The sequence below is a fragment of the Notolepis coatsorum genome, assembly GCF_963971535.1.
Source record: "Notolepis coatsorum genome assembly, chromosome: 5".
NCBI lineage: Eukaryota > Metazoa > Chordata > Actinopteri > Aulopiformes > Paralepididae > Notolepis > Notolepis coatsorum.
This window is the reverse complement of record NC_140169.1, coordinates 7,658,117-7,670,555: the sequence shown is the minus strand read 5'-3', so window position 1 is coordinate 7,670,555 and position 12,439 is coordinate 7,658,117. Positions and strand designations below refer to the sequence as shown.

Sequence of the window (12,439 nt, the reverse complement as noted above, 5' to 3'; positions counted from 1 at the left end):
GTATTTTTCTCCCATCCCAATTTAGTCGTTATGCCAATTCCCTTCCTGGCCGTTGCGCGCATTTCCCCCCCACTTGCCGGTCTAGGGAGGGTTGATAGATACCATCACATGTCTCCTCCGATACATGTGGAGTCAGCCAGCCGCTTCTTTTCACCTGACAGCAAGGACTCTCACTGGGGGAGCGTAACGTGTGGGAGGATCACACTACTTCCCCCAGTTCCCTTCCTCGCTGAGCAGGCGCCCCGACCAGGATACATCCCCCACCGGCTTCGCACCCGCTAACACTGCCAATCGTGTTAGTAGGGACGACCGACCAAGCCAGAGGTACCGCTGACAGCTGGATTCGATTACCAGTGTCTCTGCGGTGGTAGGCAGGCGATTACTCCGCTGCGCTACCCAGCCGCCCTACATAAGCCCATTTCTTATCACTTCTCATGAATTTGATACACATTGACTGCTGGTCGCTTAATAAGCACTATCTGTCTCGTTGTTTTTCTCCTTGGTATCATGGGTTTGATTTTAACATGGAGGACAATGAAAACTCATAATCGAACAGTCTTTCTCTCTCCTCTCATTCATCGTTCCATGTGTAAACCATAAGGGACAGTAAAATTACTCATTTCAGCTCACGGTATCAGTAGTTAGTTTGTTCTCATAGCAGCAGGAAGTCCCATTCCACAGAGTGATGATGATGATGATAAGCGGACACAGAAGAGAATGGGCCTCATGATCAGCCGTTTTAATTAAAGCGTGACTATATTGTATAGGTATGTATACATTATAAAGAAAATAGCCACACGCAGCCATTGCAGGAGTCTAAACATTGAGCATAGGGGGCACATTGAGCATTATGGTATTATGCATTGAACACTGGGGATTATACATTTAGGCGCCAATTTCAGAATTCATACATGTTATTCCACTGGCCTAAGATCCAAATCCAAAAACTATTTTTTTTTATACTTTATTGTGTCAAAGAAAAACATTGTACATTTAGGTATAGTAAGTGTACCCACATACACATACACAACTGCACCTGTCCATACTTACATACGTACATACACACACAAATGTACATACGCATATTCCAAATCTTGACATTTTTTTTTTCTTTTTTTTTTTGTACCCATCACCCATACAAAAAACAAGAGACAAAAACACAAACAAAGGGGCGAGCACCAACATAGATCCCGGACCGGCACACATCCAACATCCATCCCTACCCGTCCCCACACACACACACACAAGAAAACCAACAAACAACAACAACAATAATAACAGCAAACAAATAAGAAATTAATAGAAAAAAGAAACCAACCAAAAAACTAAAATTTTTAATAAAATAATAATAATAATAATAATAATAATAATAATAATAATAATAATAATAATAATAATAATAATAATAATAATAATAATAATAATAATAATAATAATAATAATAATAATAATAATAATAATAATAATAATAATAATAATAATAATAATAATAATAATAATAATAATAATAATAATAATAATAATAATAATAATAATAATAATAATAATAATAATAATAATAATAATAATAATAATAATAATAATAATAATAATAAGTAAAAAGGCTTGAATTTTCATTGTAGGTATAGCTGTAGGCCTAAGGGGTGTTCCCCAACAATTGATCAGTAGATCATCACTGTTTCATGTTACTTAAAATCTTCCTTAAAGACTGATCTGTCTGTCAACTAGTACCCCTCCATAGTTTAAAGAGACCCCATCTTTTTCCCAGCATATTTTCATTCTTATTGATTTTGTAGGTTACCTTTTCCATACTATATATGTCCTCTACAGTTTCTAACCATTTGTTTACTTTCGGGGGTTCAAGTTTTTTCCAAGCTCTTGTAATTTGTTTAAGTGCTGCAGCTCTCAAAATAAAAAAAAGGTATAGTTCTTCTTTTTGTAGGTTTTGGGGCGTGTTCCTAAGAGTATATCATGTTTTTCTATACCCACTTCCTCAAACATCTGTTCCATTATGTCTAGAATATCTGACCAGTAGATTTGAATTTTTTTACATGTAAAGAAAATATGTGTATGGTCAGCATTCTTCTCCCCACACTCCCTCCAGCAGCCGGGATCATTTTGTGCGTATTTGGACATACTCTATGGTGTTCTAAAGTACCTCATATTTATTTTCCAAGCATACTCCTGCCAAAAGGGTGATTTTATGTAATGGAAGATATCTTTAAAGCTTTGATTCCACTCCTTATCTGGTATGTTTGTTTTCAGTTCCTTCTCCCATTTATTTTTAATATAGCTTAAATCTTCAATTTTGTTTTCTTGGAGCATTTTGTAGATTTGTCCAGTTGTGTTTTTGAGGTTATGGCTTTGTTGAGTCTTTATCATGTATTTCAGTAGGGGGTGGAGATCTTCAAGAGTTTTGATTTGGACTTTTTCTCTTAAGTAGCTTCTTACTTGCAGGTATCGGTGAAAGTGATTACTAGGACAGGCATATTTATTAGCTACATTTTCAAAAGAATCCACTCCTTCATTGTACATTTGATAGAAACGTATGAGGCCCTTAGCTTCCCATGTCTTAAAAAAACCGTCAATACTGTTTGGAGAAAAATCTGGGTCCCATGCTATTTGTCTTAAGCAGATCATTTCTTGTTCCTTAATTTTATTTATTTTACATATTTCCCTCCAGATTTTAAATGTGTTATATATAGAGTAATTGTGTATTTTGATCTGTGCTTTTTTATATCTGGAGAAGATCAATGTGCTGAGTGATTCCACTAGATTCAACTCAATTGACTTCCATTTGGGTCTCATCTCGTTTTTCATCCATATTAGAATCGGTTTTACCTGTGCTGCGTAATAATAATTAATTAAATTTGGTAATGCTAGTCCCCCTCCTTTTTTTTGTTGCAAGATTTTGAGTTTGACTCTAGGTTTCTTTTCATCCCATATAAATTTTCTCAGCAGCCCCTCCCAAACGTTGAAACATTTAGGTGTTATGTATAATGGCATGTTTTGGAATAAAAATAGAAAACGTGGCAAGATGTTCATTTTAATAATATTAATTTTTTCAAATAAAGTGAGAGGTACAATTTCCCACCTATTCAGATCTTCCTTTACAGAGTTCTCCAAACTTCCATAATTACACTGATGTAGATTGTCTAGGTTATTAGGTATAGTTATTCCAAAAACTCTTGAGTGCTCAAACTTGTGATGTGATCAAGTATCAAGCGAGTCTGAATTTGGAAATATGGTATGGGTGACATTGAGAGAAAGATGGTATAGATGACACTGAGAGAAAGATGGTATAGATCCTACATGGCTTGGCTCCTCCCCATCTCTGTACTTTTATAAAACAGAAAGCATCTGCTGAGTCTGACGGACATACCCAGGTCTGTTGTTAGAGGGGACTGTGTAGTTCTGCTGACGGACATACCCAGGTCTGTTGTTAGAGGGGACTGTGTAGTTCTGCTGACGGACATACCCAGGTCTGTTGTTAGAGGGGACTGTGTAGTTCTGCTGACGGACATACCCAGGTCTGTTGTTAGAGGGGACTGTGTAGTTCTGCTGACGGACATACCCAGGTCTGTTGTTAGAGGGGACTGTGTAGTTCCAAACAGGAGGTCTGCTTTTAGTCAGGCAGCCTCTTCTGTGAGAGCAGCCCACACCTGGAACAGTCTGCCAACACGGCTCAGGGAGTATCAAAGATACAATTAATTTAAATCTAACTTGAGAGATGGTCAAGTGTCCGACCATTTTTACTGAGGGGTTGTAACTTGTAATGTATTTTTAATGTATTGTAATGCATTTTATCAGCATGCTTGTAAACCTACTGATTTCTACTGTGTTCTAATTATTGTACTGTGCTTTAATTATTGTAGTGCTCATGACACCTGCCCCAGAGACTACAGTTGAAAAGTAGCCAACCTGGCTAAACTGGCATATTTACAGGAATGTTCCTTAATATGCACAGACATTTTAAACCAATAAATAAAAATAAAATAAATAAAATAGATGACACAGAGAGAAGGATGGTGTTACGAAGGATCAGATTAAACCGAATATATATATTTATTGATTGATATATATTGCATAATATTTGTATATCGTTTGATATCCCTTGTGTATTCCTTGTACATATACACGGAATATCCCTTTAGCCTAGTACAGACCATAATATTTCGTTCTCCTATTGGACAGCGGTCCCTCAGGCGCCATTGCCATACCTCCAAGGTCTGGTTCAAAGTCACCGCCAAAGACTTGCCTGGACATGAACGGTTCTGCGCAAGGATATGAGACAGGAATAAAGTTGGTACTAGTTTGTTCACCTAACGTATAAATACGGCGCAGGTGAATACAGAACTTTACCCAATAAGTTGAAGCCTCACCCACGATACAATGTGCGGTGAAGTATGGCCTGTTTGGCCCCAAATAGAGCATTGAGACCGCGTGCGAATTAATAACTGAAGTATCAGAGTTTAACGCTGTACCGTCGAGTTCGACCTATTCTATTAATTCAGTAATATTCTATTTGTGTATAGTGTATCGTGCGGCTACCGTTCTACAGTGACCAGCATCACCAACGTTTCCTCGTACCAGCTAGTGTGCTTATCCAGGCTGGGCTGCTTACCCTGGCGCTTTCACCCGAGGAGCCCTAGACGAGGACCGTGTGGATCATGTACACTGGATAACCTACCGACGACTGCATAGCCCTTTTCGGCTGGATTATATTTGCTTTTGGTCCTGTAATTGATGGAGCGGAGAATCGCCTACACCCACAATTGTGTGGGATTTACCCTGTGAGGAGCCACGTCGAGCCCGCCTCTCAGAAGCCTGAGGCCGGCTAGCTTTCTTCCATGCGGAGCTGCATGCTACGGAGAACAGCTGTATTCGTCTGCGGATCAAGATATTATTGCACCGTCTCCTGTACTTGGAGTCTCTTTATCATCGTTGACCCAGACTCTACTACCGACAAATCCTCTCCCCTTGCTGGCTTACGACCGGAGGGACCCTACCAGTATCTCCCGCTATCTTACCAGAGTACCATAGATATAATTCCTAAGATTCAGGTTGTATTATTATCTCCTGCGTAATATGAGAATGGACATACGTTATTGATTTGCCTACGCACATTCCTTTGCCTTATAAGCGCATCCAAAGTAAAGTATATTATGTACTATCATTGCTGCTAATAAATACTTAAATCCAGTTTTGTGTGGAACCGAGTCATTGTGGGAAGTGTTCATCATAAGATACCTGTGTACTGTATGGCCAGTAGTAATGTACATAAGACGGTAGTGGTTTAATGATACCATACTTATTAATACAGTCAGGGAATTGTACCCCTCAGTTACAGATGGTATAGATGACACTGAAAGAAAGATGGTAAAGATGACACTGAGAGAAAGATGGTAAAGATGACACTGAGAGAAAGATGGTAGAGACGACACTGAGAAAGATGGATGACACTGAGAACCCAGGGGGATGTTCGTTGGTTGACAGCAGCCATGCCGTTTAACCGACTGGCCAGTTTGAAAACCGTTTGTGTATCTCAAGCTCCTTAGGCTGTCTTGACAACTTTGGTGTTGACAGGACAATTGAAAAAGCCTTGGGGGGGGGGGGGGGGGAAACTGTTTTGCATCAAATGAATTATGGCAGACATGAGTGGTCCCAGCAACAGAGTGATAGAGTTCCGGCAGCTTTGCTACTTCCTCAATAGGCCAGGCCCCTCGAAAGCCAACTTGGTCTTAGTTCACCTTTTTAACACTTTTTTCTAGTTATTTCCGGAAGATTCACAAGAAAATATGTGGTAAGAAATGGACTTAAAGAAGTCCCTCTGCATGACGGCATGTAAGAAGCACATGTTTACACACTTGTTGACTAAATAAACTAATTGATCAGTCGACAGAGTCCTATAACCGTTTGTTGACTGGGACAGTCCTAATAATTAAACCAGTTTCTAGATTATTATTATTATTATTATTATTATTATTATTATTATTATTATTATTATTATTATTATTATTATTATTATTATTATTATAATATATTATTATTATTATTATTATTATTATTATTATTATTATTAGTATACATTCAGTTGACATTTTAAGGTAATGTTGCTTTCAGCTGGGAATGGAAGCATAGATGGTAGACTGAACTACCCATCTGCCCACAAGTCGTACAATGAGTCAAGGCCTTCAGAATGGAACGCAGATGACAATGCCACATTTTACTCCAAGGTATACAGTGTGTACACACACACACACACACACTGAAACTAGAAAGGAGCACTCAGTAGAACACAAATGTCCACCAGGTAGCAGCCACACATTTATTTTCTGGTGGCCTACATGGCCTACAGGGTGGGCGGGGCTTAAGTGTATATTGTATCTGTATTGGACTATTGACTAATGTACACGTTGGTTAAGGACCACGTTGGTTAAGAACAGTACTGTATATTTGCATATCTTGTATGTAACAAATGTAACAGTACTGTATATATGTTGTGTATGTCATAAATGTCATTATGAATTGAAAATGGGGGACCCCGATGTAAAGAAGACAAAAGTCTTTCTCTGGTCTGCACCCCTTTAACAATTGTGTGTGTATTGAGCCGTACTGTATTGTACCCATTCTGCAATCTGTTAATAAAGTTTTCAAATCAATCAATCAATCAAACCCCAGAACAGGAGTCGACCCATGGGTCAAGTTACCTCACGTCACTCGCACTCCAAACTTCAAACTCACACAGATGATCAAAAAAGGGCAAATCTGACCCTGGAAAGCAATTTTGTAATAGCCTCACACACATTCCAATCAAGTGGTAATATACCAAACACACACACACACTCACACGCACACTAAATATCCTGATGCTCCCTTAACACTTTCAGCGCCAGGGGTCGCTATGGGCGTATGGCCGGTGTGTGCCAGCGCTCTGTTCAATGGGGATACATTCCGGTGTTTGCAGTGCTAAAACTATATTAAATATTATAGCTATGGATCTAATAACGTAGTAGATTGTCAGTGAGTTTCTTCCGGTCAACATGCAAAAAACAGATAATTTTTTCATCCATACATTTCCGTTTTATAACGTGGTGAATATATGAGTATAGTTTTAGAGTTATTCTGTGTAATCCCGGGAAACTACGCAAAACAGCGTTTTACTGCATTTCATTATAAATCATGCCATTTCTCGCCTGAATCAATAATCAATCTGAAATCAACGCTAGATTATCGGTATTATGTTTCATCATGCATGCATAAAAGGATGGGGGGGGGGGGGGTCGTTTTTCTATGCTTCGATCGCCACCAACGGCATACATTACACAGTACATTACAGACACACGCTGCAATCGCGGGGAAGAAATTATCGGATCAACGCAAGATTGATAACATATAGTCCTTCCCTTGTCTATGATGTACTGCAAAAAGAATAATCCAATTATCTGATCGCCATTCCAAATACTGATCGCGATCGTGTGTCCAACGTTATCCAGCATTGCACATGAACGGGGGGGCGGGGACCCTCGTCGATGCCATCCCTATAAGCGCTTGTCTTGCCGGAGTGTTTAGACTAGGGATGCTCGATATTGGCTTTTTTACCGATACCGATATACCGATATTGTCCAACTCTTAATTTCCGATACCGATATCAACCGATACCGATATATGCAGGGTTTCCCCCCCCAAAAAATGGAATAATTTCAGGTAATTAACACTTTGATTGCCACTCATGAGTTTTCTCGGATTTATAATAGTTACGTTGAAAGTAGAGCCATATGAAATCCGCGTTCACGGAATCGCGGACGGAATCGCGGAATTAAGCAATAAAAATGGAATCAACTGCAAAACGTGGAATATTGCAGAATTTGGCCTAATCTGGACTGAAATTCCGTTTTTGGGTGGAACGTTGTGGTGCACACGCGACCGGGGAGGCGGGGACGCTATAGCGCGTTACACACAACACGGCAGTCTCCAAGCGTCTGGCTGCTTCAGTGTTAACATCGTCAAGAAGCTAAGAAATTCTGCAATAAGCCCTCAATTCAGAGCAGAGCAGTATCCCAATGACTTTTATGCCTCCGGTGATAAGGTGTTTTGCTAATTCTGTCAACGTTCCCTGGACTGGACCCACAAAAACACTTGCGACACTATTGTGATTAAATAGCTATAACGTTAGGACATGATAGCTTCTTGCTAAATCTGGTGCACTCATCCATTTGTTTAATGCAAACGATTGTCATTATACACTGCCCTTTATAATCTAAATAAACTTAAATAGCTATGAAACGTTACAGTACATAGGACTATAGATGGAAATGATAGCTTATTGCTAATTCTAGTGCACCCATTCATTTGTTTAATGCAAACGATTGTCATTATACACTGTCCTTTATAAACGAAATAAACTAAACTAAAGGTGCCTAAATGATGCATTACTATATTTCATCACAATATAATAGATAGGCTAACATTGTCATTGTGATAATGTCAGTAGTAGCTAGCTGTATCTATTGTTTACACTTGAAATGTGTATTTTTATTTTGTCACAATATTAATTGAAAAATATTGTGTAAAATTGAACTGTATTTCTGAGTTGCAGCACTTAAAAACATTAAATGGACTGTTATATCTTATTCAATTGTGGACATTTATTCATTCCCACTTATTAGACACTATTTCTGATGGTAAAATGAGCATAAAAAGCAAAATACAGAATTCTGAAATATTAAAACGGAAAAAACGGAATTTGGGAAAAAATTAAATGGAATTTGGAAAATAATAAAACGGATTTCATATGGCTCTAGTTGAAAGCCAGAATTTTTTATTTATTTATTTTTTAGCGATCTGAAATCATATTGCATCACGCGAGCCTACCCTAGTCTACCCGAGAGCCGCCGGCAATCAGATGTGGAAAAAAGCGCCCCCTATCGTCTCCCAGATGGCATCAGGGATTTTGGAATGGACTCAATGAAAATGGATGGGGAAAAAAAATCCTGTACTCCACATTTTCCAGTCCACTGATGCAGCCGGGGTTACCAGAGTTCATTATGGATCCTCTGAGCGCCGCGGATCATGAATTCTACTGTATACACGTTAGATCTATACACTTATCGATTTTTTCGAATGGTGATCAGGAATTGGAATATACCAGTTGGATACCATCTGATGTCAGGTAAGGAATCTATTAGGGATGCACCGAATGGGAAATTCTTGGCCGAAACCGATACCGAAAATAGAAAACAGTTGGCCGAAAACCGAAAGCCGAAAGGCCGAAAATGATTCATAGAATAGATTTTTTTTTACCAATGTTGTGGAACATTATGATTATGAAAAAATATATGATTATGGCTAAACTTAACTTAAATAATAAATAATCACTATTATGGGTCCATAAAACATTTATTCAGCACTTCTGAATGCATTGCATACAGTACATTAATTCCATCTTTTCTCTGGCTGCCGCAGCGGACATCTGTGCTCTACTGAGCGCACCTTTCTAGTCCCCAGCTGAATGTGCTCGCTTGACTCGGCACAGTAGACGCGCGACAGACAGACAGCGTCAATGTGAGAAACACAATCCCCCCCCCCTCTCGCTCTGAATAATATGCATATTAGATCACTCAGTGATCAACCGCGACGGGCATATGGTGAATGGGGATGTAAAGGCATGTTGAAGACGCATTTGTTGGACGCGTTGCGCGCAGAGTTTACATGGAGGCGGCGCGACTCCCGACAGCGCGACATCATCACAACAACACGCAAATTGTAACTGAGGGGTACAATTCCCTGACTGTATTGAATAAGTATGGTATCATTAAACCACTACTGAGTTATGTACATTACTACTGGCCATACAGTACACATGTATATGAGATGAACACCCCCACAATAACACGGCTTCACAAGAAATACTGTTTAGAAGAATATTTATTAGCAGCACGAAGATTATCTTACATTACTTATCAAGATTGAGAGTTGCGCTTGTAAGGCGAAGAATGTGCATGAATAGGTCAAGAGCGTAAGTCCATGAGCATATTACGCAGGAGATAATTAATACCACCTGTATCATAAGAATTATATATGGTACACTAGTAGGTCAGCTGGAGATACTAAAGGGGTCCCTCCGGTTGTAAGCCAGCAGGGGAGAGGATTTGTCGGTAGCAGAAAGTCTGGGTCAACGAGGAATAAGGAGACTCCAGGTACAGGAGACAGTGCAATAATCCCTTGATCCGCAGACGAACAACAGCTATTCTCCGGTATGCAGTGCCGCATGGAGGAAAGCTAGCCAGCCTCAGGGGTCCTAGAGGCGGGCTCGACGGTGCTCCTCACAGGGTAAATCCCACACAGTAGTGGGTGTAGACGATTCTCCGCTCCAACAGCTACAGGACCAAAGCAAATATAATCCAGCCGAAAAGGGCTCTGTAGTCGTCGGGGTAGGTTATCCAGTGTACATATCCACACGGTTCTCGTCTAGGGCTCCTCGGATGACGGCACCAGGTTAGGCCGCCCAGCCTGGATAAGCACACTAGCTCGGTACGATGAAACGTTGGTAATGCTGGTCACTGTAGAACGGTAGCCGCACGATACACTATACATAATAGACTATTACTTAATAATAGAATAGGTCGAACTCGACGATACAGCGTTAAACTCTGACACTTCAGCTATCAATTCGCACGCGGTCTCAAGGCTCTATTTTGGGGCAAAACGGGCCCACTTCACAGCACGTTGTATCGTGGTGTGAGGCTTCAACTTGTTACTAAGATTACTGCTGTATTCACCTGCGCCGTATTTATACGTAAGGTGAACAATCTAGTACCAGCCTTATTTCTGTCTCGTATTCCTGCGCAGAACCGGGCATGTCCAGGCATGTCTTAGCGGTGACTTTGAACTAGACATTGGGGGGTATGGCCATGGCGCCTAGGGGATCGCTGTCCAATAGGAGAACGAATATTATGGTCTGGCCTGTACTAGGTAAAGGGATATTCCGTGTATATGTACAAAGAATATACAAGGGATATCAGACGATATACAAATACTATACAATATATCTCAAGTAATAAATATATATATTCGGTTTAATCTGACCCTTTGTAACACAAATGATATGCATATTAGATCACTCCTACCGCGACGGGCATAATAGTGAATGAGGATATGGAAGCATGTTGGGGACGCATTTGTTGGACGCGTTACGCGCAGAGTTTACATAGGGGCAGCGCGACTCCCGACAGCGCAACATCATCACAACAACACGCAAGGTTGTTAGGTTGTTTCTGTTTCGGTGATATATTTTCGGTGAAAAAACTCTTTCGGCCAAAAAGCCGAAAGGCAATTTTTTGCCATATTCGGCCGAAAACTTTCGGTGCCGAAATTTCGGTGCATCCCTAGAATCTATGTTATCAGTGTTAGGATAATCAGACTAGTTTTGATGAAGATATAAGCTGTTTCGTGAAATGTGCTCTATCGGTTTCACTGTAAAATCCATGAGGAAATGAAAACGGCTATTATCAGCGCGCGGCTCGAATGGGCGTGCGTGTACGTATAATATTGATCATATAGCGTTTATTTGATAACGATTCGTAAATAGGCCGACAAATATCAACGTTCTGGAATATTCCAGTAAAAGACGATTATCACAGAATGGCCCAGAATGGGCTGTTTTTTACCTCAAAACGGGTGCTTTTCAAAATGCTCTCAAACGGAAATGAAGCGATACAAAACCAATCTGCCTTGACAGCACTGACTGGAAAATGATTCTTTGATAAGCGACGGGCATATTAGACACATAGCCATAATTTAAAACATAGATTAGGCGATATTAACGTTAACATTAAAGTGGATGGTGGCATTCAAGCACTAACTCTGGCGCCACCTGGTGGCACTGAAAGTGTTAACATTACATATCTCTTGTTGTGTAATTAACACAACATTATGCATACTTTTGACAATAAATAAAATCAGAATTTGTTCTTACCTGCTTGCCTGGGTAAATAAAGGTTATAGAAATGTAAAAAAAATATATATATATATATATTTTTTTTTGAAAACCGATACCGATATTTTCCGATATCACATTTTAATGCCGATATCGGCCGATAATATTGGTAGGCCGATAATATCGGATATCCCTAGTTTAGACCCCGCCCCCACGCCGCAGCTCGCCCCAGAAAACAAACCACATCGTTTCAAATGGAGTGCAATAGCGGCCGCAAGGCGTTAGGCGGCGGTATTGGACGTTTGCGATCTCAGAGCCATTCCCAATGATAACATCAGGCTGGGCGCTCAAGCGATGGCAAGTTAACCCGACTTTTCCCGGGTCTGGCGCTGAATGTGTTAACAGAGCCTCGTCTCATCAAGTCTTCATCACTTTAAACCACAGATAATTGGCATCATGCTTTTCCACTGAGAGAAAGCTACACAACACTAGTGCCTCTTG

At 40.1% G+C, this 12,439-nt stretch overlaps 1 protein-coding gene across 2 annotated transcripts in view; it reads right to left on the bottom strand.

Annotated features, from left to right (window-relative positions):
• The window catches only part of tbc1d8 (TBC1 domain family member 8), a 188,990-nt gene that overhangs the window by 139,709 nt on the left and 36,842 nt on the right, over nt 1-12,439 (bottom strand). The gene's annotated exons all lie outside the window — the stretch shown is intronic.